Source organism: Dromiciops gliroides, chromosome 3 (genome assembly GCF_019393635.1).
Source record: "Dromiciops gliroides isolate mDroGli1 chromosome 3, mDroGli1.pri, whole genome shotgun sequence".
Classification (NCBI taxonomy): domain Eukaryota; kingdom Metazoa; phylum Chordata; class Mammalia; order Microbiotheria; family Microbiotheriidae; genus Dromiciops; species Dromiciops gliroides.
Window position 1 is genome coordinate 616,533,867 of NC_057863.1, and position 12,213 is coordinate 616,546,079.

The following is a 12,213-nucleotide window of genomic DNA, read 5'->3' on the forward strand; positions in this document are numbered from 1 at the left end:
AGACTCCTTTTAAAACTGCCACTAACACACAACACTTGTGTTTGCAGCTGGGGAGGTGGGTCCTCAACTCCTTTGTGATTTTGTACTTCTGGGTTACTGTTTACATAGGCAAAAGTGGAGGAAGGTGAATGTTAGAATAATTTCCTCTCGGTTCTTTCAGTCAGGCACAGCCTATGAATTTATTGAAACCCGCTAAGGTGACCATTCTTAGAGAGAAATAATAACAATTATTGTTAATTAAATTTTATTAAATATTAATAATTATCTAATTGAGGATGATGATAACAATCTGCAAGATGGGAAAGGCTTTCAGGAGTTCTTCTCATCCTGTTCTTGGCTTCCCAGAGTTAGTTTTCTTCAGTCCATTTTACAGATGAGGCAGGTTGAGCATCCAGAAAAGTAAAGTGATTTGGTATTAGAATTCCACACTATTGGTGCTGAGAGGGTGCTTGGAACACAGGATGTCAGAGCTGGGAGGCCCTTAGAACACAGGATGTCAGAGCTGGGAAGGCCTTAGAACCCAGGATGTCAGAGCTGGGAGGACCCTTGAAACACAGAATGTTAGAGCTGGGAGGGACTTTAGCACTTAGAATGTTAGAATAAAAAATGCTAAAACAAAACAAAAGCCAGAAGGGACCTTGGTGGTCCTCTTGTCTCCTTTTCGATGAGAGGAAACCCAGGCCCTGAATTTACCCCATATCCCATCACTTTAAGTGACCAGAACTCTTCCTCCCTACTATCATTGAGACACCAACTGGCCCAAACATCTGTCCACTCCTAGAACCTTTCATATACATGTGTGTGCACATCCACGCCATAGCTAGTCTACCACTCTCCTCTCTTTCCAGATCCCTCACCAGCAGAAGGGAATGAGGAAACTTAAGCTTTGAGTTTGTGGCTTACTAAGTGACTAGTGCCTTTTGTCTTCCTCATTTCACAATGGAACCATAAAACCTTAGATCCAGAAGAAACTTTGAGATCAACGAGTTCAGCCAACTCCCTTTACAGTTGAGTATACTAGCTGTGTGACCCTGGGCAAGTCACTTCACCTTGTTTGTCTCTGTTTCCTCATCTGTAAAATGAGCTGGAGAAGGGAATGGCAAACCCCTCCAGTAGCTACCAAGAAAACCCCAAATGGGGTCATAGAGAGTTGGACACAACTGAAATGACTGAACAACAATAATACTGAGGCCCAAAGAAGAGGAATGACTTGCCCAAGACCATTCAGCTAAAGGTGGAGAACTTGAATCCAAGTCTTCTCACTCCTCTGTGACGCTTTCTAATATACCAGTTACCTCCTTACAAGGAATAAGAGCCACAACGAGTGGTTGACATCTATATAATGCTTTAAGGTTTACAAAGTACTTTACCTATATTATCCTTTCTGTTCTTTGCAAAATCCTATGAGGCCAGTGCTGTTATTCTCCCCATTTCACAGATAAGGAAGCTGAGGCTCAGATAAATTAAGCGATTTGTCCAAAGTCACAGGGAAATAATAATAATAACAAATGTTTATATTAGTGCTTTGTGGTAGATTATCTCCTTCAATCTTCACAACAGTTCTTTCTGTTATGCCCTTTTTACCTATGAGAAAACAGAACCTGAAATGGGGAAGCTGGGTGGTGCAGTGGATAGAGCACTGGCCCTGAAGTCAGGAGTACCTGAGTTCAAATCCAGCCTTCAGACACTTAACACTTACTGGCTGTGTGACCCTGGGCAAGTCACTTAACCCTAATTGCCTCACTTTAAAAAAAAAAGAGAGAGAAAACAGAACCTGAGAGAGGTCAGTTAATTTGCCCAGGGTCATGCAGCTTATGTTTTATGCAGGATTCAAACTCAGGTCTTCCTGACTATAGTAAGTCCAACACCCTATCCACTAACACCAAGGTCCATGGGGAAGGGGACACCTTTAGTTTGGCCTCTGGTAGCCCTTTTGGCAGTAGAGATTTGTGCCACCATCTTGGGTCCCATCTCTCCCCCTCCCTCTTTTTCCCTGCAGCACTGATCAATGATACTGCATCACTACTGGCTCTTCGTTCTCCCAGTGGGGTCTAGGGGTTCCTTCTTTTATTCCTCCTTCTTCCTTATCTTTCTTTTTTCCTCCAATCTTCAATATTTCTCTTTCCCCTGCAAAACTCCTCTCCTTACCCTCTATAGACCCTGTCCTAACCTCCTCTCTAACTCGGTCCCCTCTCTTACCTACATTTGATAGTAGAAATCTCAGCTTAGACAACTTCATTCCCCCATCACTATGTCTGCATATTTATCAGTCCTTGATTCCTTGAGTCTGAGACCATTAGACTTCAAAGAATATTTTTTAAAGTGTTTAGTGATTGTGTGTGTGTCTTAATATCTGCAAAATGTATTTTCAGGGAGAAAGGGAGGGCAGAGTGAGAGAAAGAGAGAGAGGGAAAAAGCTACACAAGAAGCTGCTGGTTATTACAGGGAGACTGGCATTCAAGCAGATGAAAGGGCTGGGTTTGAAGCTTCAGTCAGAGACCGATGGGGAGCAGGAAAGGCAGCGTGATGCAGGAGAATGAGCCTGAACCAAAAGGCAGGAAACCAGGACTCAAATCCTGGCCCTGGCATTTATTTTCCATGTGACCTTATGTGACTTCCTCCTCCCTAGGCCTCAGTTTAATCATCTGTAAAATGGGGATATCGCCCTCTGCCCTAACTAACCTCAGGGGATTTCTGTGAGAATCAAATGAAATCATGGATGATATATGAGAGTGACTGTTGACACATAAGCTGTTTAGAGCAGGGCTTCTTAAACTATTCCCTCTTGCAACCCTTTTTCGCCTGAGGAATTTTTACACGATCCTGGGTATATAGGTATATAAAATAGGTATATATAACCTTTTACTATTGCTAAATTTTTCATGAGCTAGGTGGTGCAGTGGATAGAGCATTGGCCCTGGATTCAGGAGGACCTGAGTTCAAATCCCACCTTGGAAACTTGACACTTACTATCTGTGTGATGCTGGGCAAGTCACTTAACCCTCCTTGCCCTACAGCAGCAGCAGCAACAACAACAACAAATTCACGACCACCACATTGAGTTAGTTACATGACCCGTGGTTTAAAAAACTTTGGTTTAGACTATCACTTGCAGGGAGATCCCAGTTCTGAAGGTAATGCCTGAGGGTCGGGAATACCACCCCCATTTTGCAAGTGACTAAACTAATGAAAAAAAACAAAACAAAACATGTATTAAGCACTTACTATTTGCCAAGCACTCAGCTACAAAGACAGAAATGAGACAACCGCTGCCCTCAAGAGGCTTTCATTCCAATAGAACACTCGTAGGTCAGTGGTGACCTATTTTGGTTTGGGAAGTTATGATCTATCTCTTCCACTACAGCCTTGAAATGAGGTTTGGCTAGGTGGGAATTAGGACAACTAGACTCAACAATCACCTTCAGCACCACCTCAATCCCTTGCTCGATTGTTAGGTGGTACAGTCTGTAGTCAGGAAAGATCCCAGTTCAAATCTAGCCTCAGATGCTTACTAGCTGGAGGACCTCAAGAAAGTAGTTTTACTTCTCTGATACTCAGTATCTCCACCTGCCCCTCTTGATGAAATTGTAGAAAAATAAAATGCTTTGGAAACTTTAAAGTACTATAAAAATGGATGTCATTATTCATAAGCTTTAAAGTGCTATAGCCATGTGGATAATTCACAGTTGGGGAAATTGAGGCTCAGAGGACCTGTGAAGTATTTGGCATCCCTCCCTGTTGTGCCACCCATGGGATAGTTCTGAGGAAGTCTGTATACACTATAATCTTCACAGGGGGCTGGGCTTACTTCAAAGGTCTGAACCTGAAGCTGAATGCTCACATTCAAAGGCTCTGGTCCCTATTTCCCCTTCCCCCCCCCCGAAAAGGGTATACCCCTAACACATCCCTCTCTGGGACACAGACCCCAGTGCCCTCTGTGGGAAACCTCAGAAGAACCTTTCCTAGGTACAACTCTCCTGGCCTTGTGTTTCCCTCAATACCCAGTGCTTAGTTCAGGAGATGACCAGGGGTCCTTACCTTCAGCACTTCTCTTACTACTGGGAAGAGTTAATAGACTCTTCAGGCCCTAGAGCTGTATTGGAGCTTAGGGGAAGGGTGTTGGTTAGAGGTCACTTTCTGAAACAGCCTTTCTCCCTGTTGGTCTAAGGAGAGAATGGGACCCTTAGAGATGGCCTAGTGTAATGGATAGAGTACTGGACTTGGAACATGGAAGACCTGGGTTCAAATCCTGCCTCCAATGCTTATGAGTTATATGACTCTGAACAAGTTTTAACCTCTCTAAAGCCTCAGTTTTCTCATCTACAAAATGAAGGGCATCAAGCTAGGGGGCACTGAAGGTTCCTTTCAGCTCTAAATATGTGAAACTATGATTCTTCTCTGTAAAAGTAGTGAATTTGAAAAGTGCCTTCTGCTTGTGCTGGGAGGGACCTCAACAGCCATATAACTGCACAGAGAAGGTGGCTTCTGAACTGTACCCTAAAGCAGAGTCACAGGGAGTCATTCCTTATTCAAACCAATGGAGAGAGAAGCTATACTAGAAAGTGATTTTTACCACCCTTTCCTTCCAACCCCTGAGATAGCTGTGAAGTCTTAGAGACTGACATAGTACTTCGAATTGGGAGGAAGGAAGGAAGGGAGGGAGGGAGGGAAGGAAGGAGGGAGGGAGGAAAGAAAGAAGGAAGAAAGGAAAGAAGGAAGGGAGGCAGGGAGGAAGGAAGGAAGTAAAAAAGAGGAAGGAGGGAGGGAGGAAGGAAGGAGGAAAGGAAGGAAGGAAAGAAAGGAGGGAGAAAGGAAGGGAGGGAGAGAGAGAGAGAGAGAGAGAGAGAGAGAGAGAGAGAGAGAGAGAGGGAGAGAGACAACAGGAAGAAAGAAAAAATAAGGAAGAGAGTTGAGGCCAAAAGAGGTCGTGACTTGTCCAAGGTCTCAAAGATAAGTGATAGCATCTGGTTTCGAACCCAAATCCTTTGACTCTGAATCTAGTGCTATCTTCAATATACTGGGCTTTCCAGATCTTGGGGGTACATTGTCTTTAAAAAACAGTTAGGAAAGGGTGAGCAATGTTTAAGGAGCACTCAATAGCCCACTTTGTAGTATAGAGGACATAATAAAATGGGCAGGGGGTGGGGGGCACGGTGAGAAGAGTGGTCAGGTAGTGAAATTGAGCCCCATAGAGGAAATGACTTTGCCAAGGTTGTGCACATACCAGTTGAGTTAGCATTTGAACCCAGGCCTTCTGACTCCCAAATGCAGCACTGTCTCCACTCTCCCCATTCATTTGGAAGCTGTTTCTGATGCAGGCTTATCTGGGCAGTTGAACCATGCCTCAGACCTCTGGTCAGCAGCAGACGGATAATGAGGGCAACTGCAGGTAGGGAGGGCCTGCCGTCTGAGCTGTTCTTCAGTACAGACAGCCTGCTAGCTCAGGGGGCTCTGGCTTGGTGCTAATGAGGCAGAGGCTCTGGGTTTGATCCCCACATGGGCCACTTAGTTTCACACAGAGGAAACATTTCTGCTCTCCAGTAACCAGTGCAGCCCCTTCACCCTGTCCAGCTGTTTGGCAGATGACTGCTACAAGTCACAAGGGGCAAGAGAGTGTGGGCACCTGGAGGCAACCCCTCAGCCCTGCTGAAAGCCCGGGCTCAGGGTACACTGCCCGCTGACAGAGGGGTCAGAAGCAGCCTCTGTGTATTTGCAGGGCTGCACTTCGGTCCAAATTCACACCAGTGATAGAAACCAGGAGGCAGAAAAGCATGACAAGGGGGGAAGAACCAAGGTTTGGAACCAGAGGACCTGGGTTTGAATTCAGCCTCTGTTACTACCAATGCTGCCTTGGGCAAGTGAGTTAACCTTGTTGTGCCTCAGTTTCTTCATCTGTAAAATGCTATGAAAATATCATTGTTCAATTCTTTATGACCCCATTGGGGGTTTTCTTGGCAAAGATACTGGAGGGGTTCACCATTTTCTCCACCAACTCATTTCACAGTTGATGAAGCTGAGGCAACCAGGCCTAAATGACTTGCCCAAGGTCACACAATTAGTAAGTGTCTGAGGCTGGATTTGAACTCAGGTCCTCCTGACTCTCAGTCTAGTTTTCTATCCACTGCACCACCCCAGCTGTCCCCTCAGTATGGTATATTTACTTTTCCGTAAACATAATGTATCCCCTAGTCAAGTCAGAAAGACCTGAGTTCAAATCCAGACTCAGACACTTAGCTGTGTGACCCATGGCAAGTCACTTCACCCTGTTTGCCTCAGTTTCTTTATTTGTAAAATAAGTCAGGGATAAACTTCTTGAGGGCAAAGACTGTCTTATTTTCAACTTAGTATACCCAGAGTCAAGCACAGTGCCTGGCATATAGTAGGTACTTAATAAATCCCTGTTTATCGATTGTATTTAAGGTTTGTATATATTTGTATTTACTCACTTTATATTTATGCTGCATGCATTTTGTTGTCTCTCCCTTTAGAACACAAACTCCTTGCCAGTAGGGGTTGTTCCTTTATTTGTACTGTATTCCCAGGGCTAAACACAGTGCCTACTACATACTTGTTGACTAATACATTGATTTATGAGATTCCTTTCAGCTCCAATGCTCTGTGATTCTTTGGGTAGAAAGAGATGATCGGAACGACTCCACCCAGTTCTAAATCTATGATCCTGACCAGGCCTCATTCTTATTTGAGTTTGGCTTCATAGTTCCCACTCAATGCTTGGTGCCTACTGATTGATTGATTGATTGATTGATTGATTGATTGATTGATGGGGATCTTCCTGTGATTTGGGGACCTTGAAAGGCCTTATAGCCTCCAAGGATGGAGAGAAGCCCAAGGTGCAGCTTCTGCCCTCCCCTAGGCAGTAGCCTATTCAACAGATCATGGCATCCTAGGAGAAAGTCAGAAATAATGAATGAAGCATGACTTCCAAAGGTCTCCTGATCAAGAAATCTCAGAGATAAGAAGGTGAAACCCCACTCCACAGAAAGGCCAAGAGAGGTGAGGCTGCTTTAGGGCTGTGCCTTCCCTTCCCAAACTCTGATCTCTCTTGGTCCCCTTCAAGGGCCTTCTCTGCAGATAGCCTCACATCATGCCCTCTCTTCCCGGCTTTGCCTTCCTTCCCAGAGTCTCTTGGGCTTTTCATCACTCTGCCTCCCTGTCCCTTTGTCTCTGTCTTCTGGGTCAGAAAGATGGAGCACAGTGTGGTGGAAGGACCCCTGGCCTGGGAGTCAGGGGTCAGTTGCAGAAAGGATTGTAAAAAGCCTTATGGGAGCTGGGGCCTTGGTAGTGATAACTGCATTGGAATTCATCCCAGCAGGGCACAGAAGGCAACAGAAACTTCACAGAGTGCTGGATATGGGGTCAGAAAGAACTGGGCCCATCCAAATGCCACCCCAACACTAGCTCTTTAACCCTAGCAAGTCACAACTTCTTGTGAAAGTTAATTCTTCATTTATAAGATAAAGGGTTTAGACTAGATAATTCTGAGGTCCTCCTGAACTCTCCATTTGTGGTTCTAAAATCCTAGGAAAAGAGTGAAGAGGGGCAGCTAGGTGGTGCAGTGGATGAAGCACCAGCCCTAGATTCAGGAGGACCTGGGTTCGAATCTGGCCTCAGACACTTGACACTTATTAGCTGTGTGACCCTGAGCAAGTCACTTAACCCTCATTTCCACCCCCCCCCAAAAAAAAAAGAAAAGAAAAGAAAAGAAAGAAAGAAAGAAAAAGGAAAAGAAAGAAAATTTAAAAAAGGAAATAGAGTACAAACTGGACTGGGAAGGGGTCTTGGATGAGTGGGAGAACTTCCCCTAATCTGCACCCTCTTCAGTGTGCCAAGCCCCTTCTGTGTGAATCTTGGTGACGCTCCTTGCTCCCTTTCCCATTTGCAAAGTGAAGGATTTGGAATAGATGATCTCCAGGGCCCTCCCAGCTCTGGCATTGGGTTATTCCATCTATAGTAAGTCCGTCCCCTCTCCATCAACCCAAGGTAGGCCTCCTTGCTAGAGTTGTTGGCCTGAGATGCAAGAAGCTGAGATGAGAGAGGGATGGAGATGGATGTCCAAGTGCAGAGCAAAGCAGTTACATAAAGGAATAAGGAACGAGAACCTCCCATTTGCTGAAGGCCTAAAGAGTATATATAGCTCTCTAGGTAGAAATGTGCCTCTTGGATACATCGTCCAATAGAAAGAGCACTGCTTTGGTGTTCAGACGTTGGTTCAATTCCAGCCTCTGTCATTTGCTATCTGTGTAGCCTTGGGCAGTCATTTAACCTTTCTCAGCTTCAGTTTCTCCATTCGTTTAATGGGCCTCCTGGACTTCATGATTTCTAAGGGTTTTGTTTTTGTTTTTGTTTTTCATTCTCAGTTGTTCAGTCATGTCCAACTCTTTATGAGCCCCTTTGGAGTCTTCTTGCCAAAGATATTAGTTTGTCATTTCCTTCTCCAGCTCATTTTACAGATGAGGAGACTGAGGCAAACAGGGTGAAGTGACTTGCCCAGGGTCACACAGCTAGTAAATGTCTGAGGCTGGATTCGAACTCAAGTAGATGAGTCTCTCTGACTCTAAGCCTGGCACTCTATCCACTGTGCCACCTAGCTGCCATTCTCAGTACAACAATCCAATTTCAAGGTCCAGCTCAAAAGCTACTCCCATCTGTAAAATAGAAACTGATCAGATTGGACCAGATCACTTTGAAGACCCTTGTTGCTGAAAGGTTAGAATCTATAATGTTTTGAATTTTTTGGCTTTCTATGGGTTGCAGTGTTGGACCATCTCTAATCTGTTCCCTATACCCTGGTGCAGGACAGCTCCACAGGATTCTTACTCTTATTGTCTCTGTCCAAGAAGTATCTCATCTCAGTCTCTGGGTGTTGATAGCTCTGTTTTGTCATCCTATAGCCCTGCCTCTGTCTTCTCCATATCCCCAACCTAAGTGCCTTCAAATATACCCAATGACAGATAGACTATCCAGTCTCAGAAGATCTCCAATGAGAGGAACATCTCCTATCCCCCTCAAGGTAACCCATTCCACTATGGGGCAGCCCTAATTGTTCAACCTAAATCGAGTTTAAAATTTCCACCCTCTGATGACCCTTTAAATAATATAGGACTATTGTGCCCCCCCCCAATCTTCTATAAATCAAACCTTTGCAGTTCTCTCTCTCTCTCTCTCTCTCTCTCTCTCTCTCTCTCTCTCTCTCTCTCTCTCTCTCTCTCTTTTGTAGGGCAATGAGGGTTAAGTGACTTGCTCAAGGTCACACAGCTAGTAAGTGTCAAGTGTCTGAGGCTGGATTTGAACTCAGGTCATCCTGAATCCAAGGCCAGTGCTTTATCCACTGCGCCACCTAGCTGCTCTCTCTCTCTTTTTTTTTTTTTTGATGGAGCAATGAGGGTTAAGTGACTTGTCCAAAGTCACACAACTAGTAAGTGACAAGTGTCTGAAGCAGGATTTGAACTCAGGACCTCCTGAATCCAGGGTCAGTGTTTTATCCACTGTGCCACCTTGCTGCCCCAGCAGTTCTTTCTTTCACTATGTAGTATATGACCTTACTCTCCTCTGGACCATCTTCAGCTTATCAATGTCCTCCCTAAATGGACATGTCATGAACTCTGATGCTTATATATGAACATAACACTCCATTTGTGTTCTGCCCAGGTCAGGATGCAGTGCAACATTCACCTCCTTATTCCTGTAAATGATGCCTCTATTATCGCACCCACAAGATTCTAGCCCCTTTTTTGGGTGACTGCAATATCACATTGTTGACTGAATATTCCAAATTATCTCCCTTACTGAAAACTACAGTGCCTCCGATTACACCATTAGAAAACAGTATGAACTCCCACATGCATCATGCTTTGAAAGGTTTACAGAGTACTTTCCTGATACCCCATGTCCCCCATTTTACACATGAGGAAACTATAGCTCTGTTTTGTCCGAGGTCACACAGCCTGAGGGTATCAGAGCTGGAATTCCTACCCATGTCCATTCCCTCCTGGTCCTGCATAGTTCCTATTATATCATGCTGTCTCTCTTTCCTTTGGAATTTGAAGGCTTTTCAGAATTCAGTCCCATATTAAAATCTTATCAGCTAACACCTGGGGATTGGTTTCTCATATCCTCACTAACACTGGCTGCTCCCAGAGAGTGAGGCCCTCTGGGAATGAGAGACACAAGGAAATACATGCATTGGGGAATGGTAGACATGGGGGTGGAAAATGCTGGGTGAGAGAGGCTAATGTTTCTGATTTTACAAGGGTCAGTTCTGTCCTTAATTTCTATATATACATACATACATACATACATACATACATACATACACACACACACACTCCTGTTTCTCCACAAACATAACACACACATGCTCAAGCAATCATGCACATACCAGTTCCTTCCTGTGATATCTGTTATAACAGGCACTAGGTGTTCTGATATATGAGAATTGAAGTGAACCTTTCCCTGACTTCTCAGGGCATTAAAAGTGTAATTACCATTTTCTCCCTAGTCATGGAGAGGGCTATAAAAAGCCTTATCAGAGATAGGGCCTCAGCAGTGAGAATCATACTATAATTCACTCCAGCAGGACCCTAAAGACATGGAAAGAGGAACAAACCTATGTTCCCAGGGGCTTAGATCCATGGGAAGGGTCTGACCTCTACCACCACCATCCCACCCACCCACACTCCCCCATCCATGGCTATAAAACACTTATTATGTGTCATCCTCCCCTTTCTGCTGAGCACATACTTTGTGAAACCATGCAAACTCCTTGACAGCAGGACTATCATTTTTTGACTTTGTATCTCCAGAGCTCAGCATAGCAAATAGCACATAGCACATAGTAGGCCCTTAATGCTTGCTTGTCAGTTAGAAGGTGATACGTGAGCTCCCATCTATTGAGTACTTTCAGTCTGCAAACCCTCCAGTCTAGTCTTTGATTTCATTTCTCCAGCCTATCACAGTGTCTGGTACATAGTAGGTCTTTAAAAAAGGCTTGCTAGTTGAATGTATGTGAGTCCCCATTTACTGAACACTATTACTATGTAAAAATTCCCCCAATCAACTGAGACTCTTTTTTTTTTTTGGTCTATCTTTATCTGCCAGTACCTAGGTACAGTGTGTTGTACGTAGTAGGTGTTTTATGATTTTTAATGGAATTATATCTATGATTTATAAGCCCCCATTTACTACTAAGAAACTACTGGGTAAAAGCCCCTCTAGACTACTGAGCATTTAGTAGGTCTTAAGACCACAGTCTCCTGTGAAAGGACTTGCTTGGTAGGCTCCACCCAGAAGTGAACTCATAGCCCAGAGGCAATCTGACATGGTCAGACTACACAGACTTATCACCTTCAGGTTATGAAAGGCCTTAAGTCTCAGTCTCCCTAACAGTAATAGGAAACCACAGGTGTGTGATGTGGTCAGGTGTGTGATATAGGATGATTATTTTGGAAACTGTGTGGAGGATGAGTTGGAGAGAGAAGAGATTAGAAGGGGGGGCATTTTGAAGGTTGTTAAAATAATCCATATGAGAGATGATGAAACTATGAACTAGGGCATTGGAGAGAAGGAAATCGATTTGAGGCACAGACAGGACTTGGTGGCTGATTGGCTATGGGAAGTGAGGCTGGTAATGGGGTTAATTAGAGACAGCAGTATTGGATTTTAAAAAATGAGGAGACCTGAATATTTTTGTAGACATCAAGGAGAGGAGCCAGTAGATGGAGATTGACAATGAGAAAGAGAGAGAGAGAGAGAGAGAGAGAGAGAGAGAGAGAGAGAGAGAGAGAGAGAGAGAGAGAGAGAGAGAGAGAGAAACAGAGAGATGACAGAGATGAAGAGAAAGAGAAAGAAAAAGAGACAGAAACAGAGATAGGGAGACAAAGAGAGACAATGAAACAAACAGAGAGAATGATTGGTGGGCCAAGTTCCTGGAGGGGCCAGGAGGAGATGGGTTTGGGGACATAAATAGAGCAATTTGCCCTGGAAAGGAGAAGGTCCAACTCTTTGTCAGATATCAGAACAAAGGAGAAAGGCCAGGGTGAAGATAAAGAGGTTTTTTGAGATATGGGGTAGATGAGACTCCTCATGATGGATGATCACAATTTTCTCAGTAAAGAAGGAGGTGAGGTTATCAGCTGAAAAGGAGGAGAGGGGCCACTGAGGATGTGCAGGGAGGGAGAGTTGGGCTTTGCATTT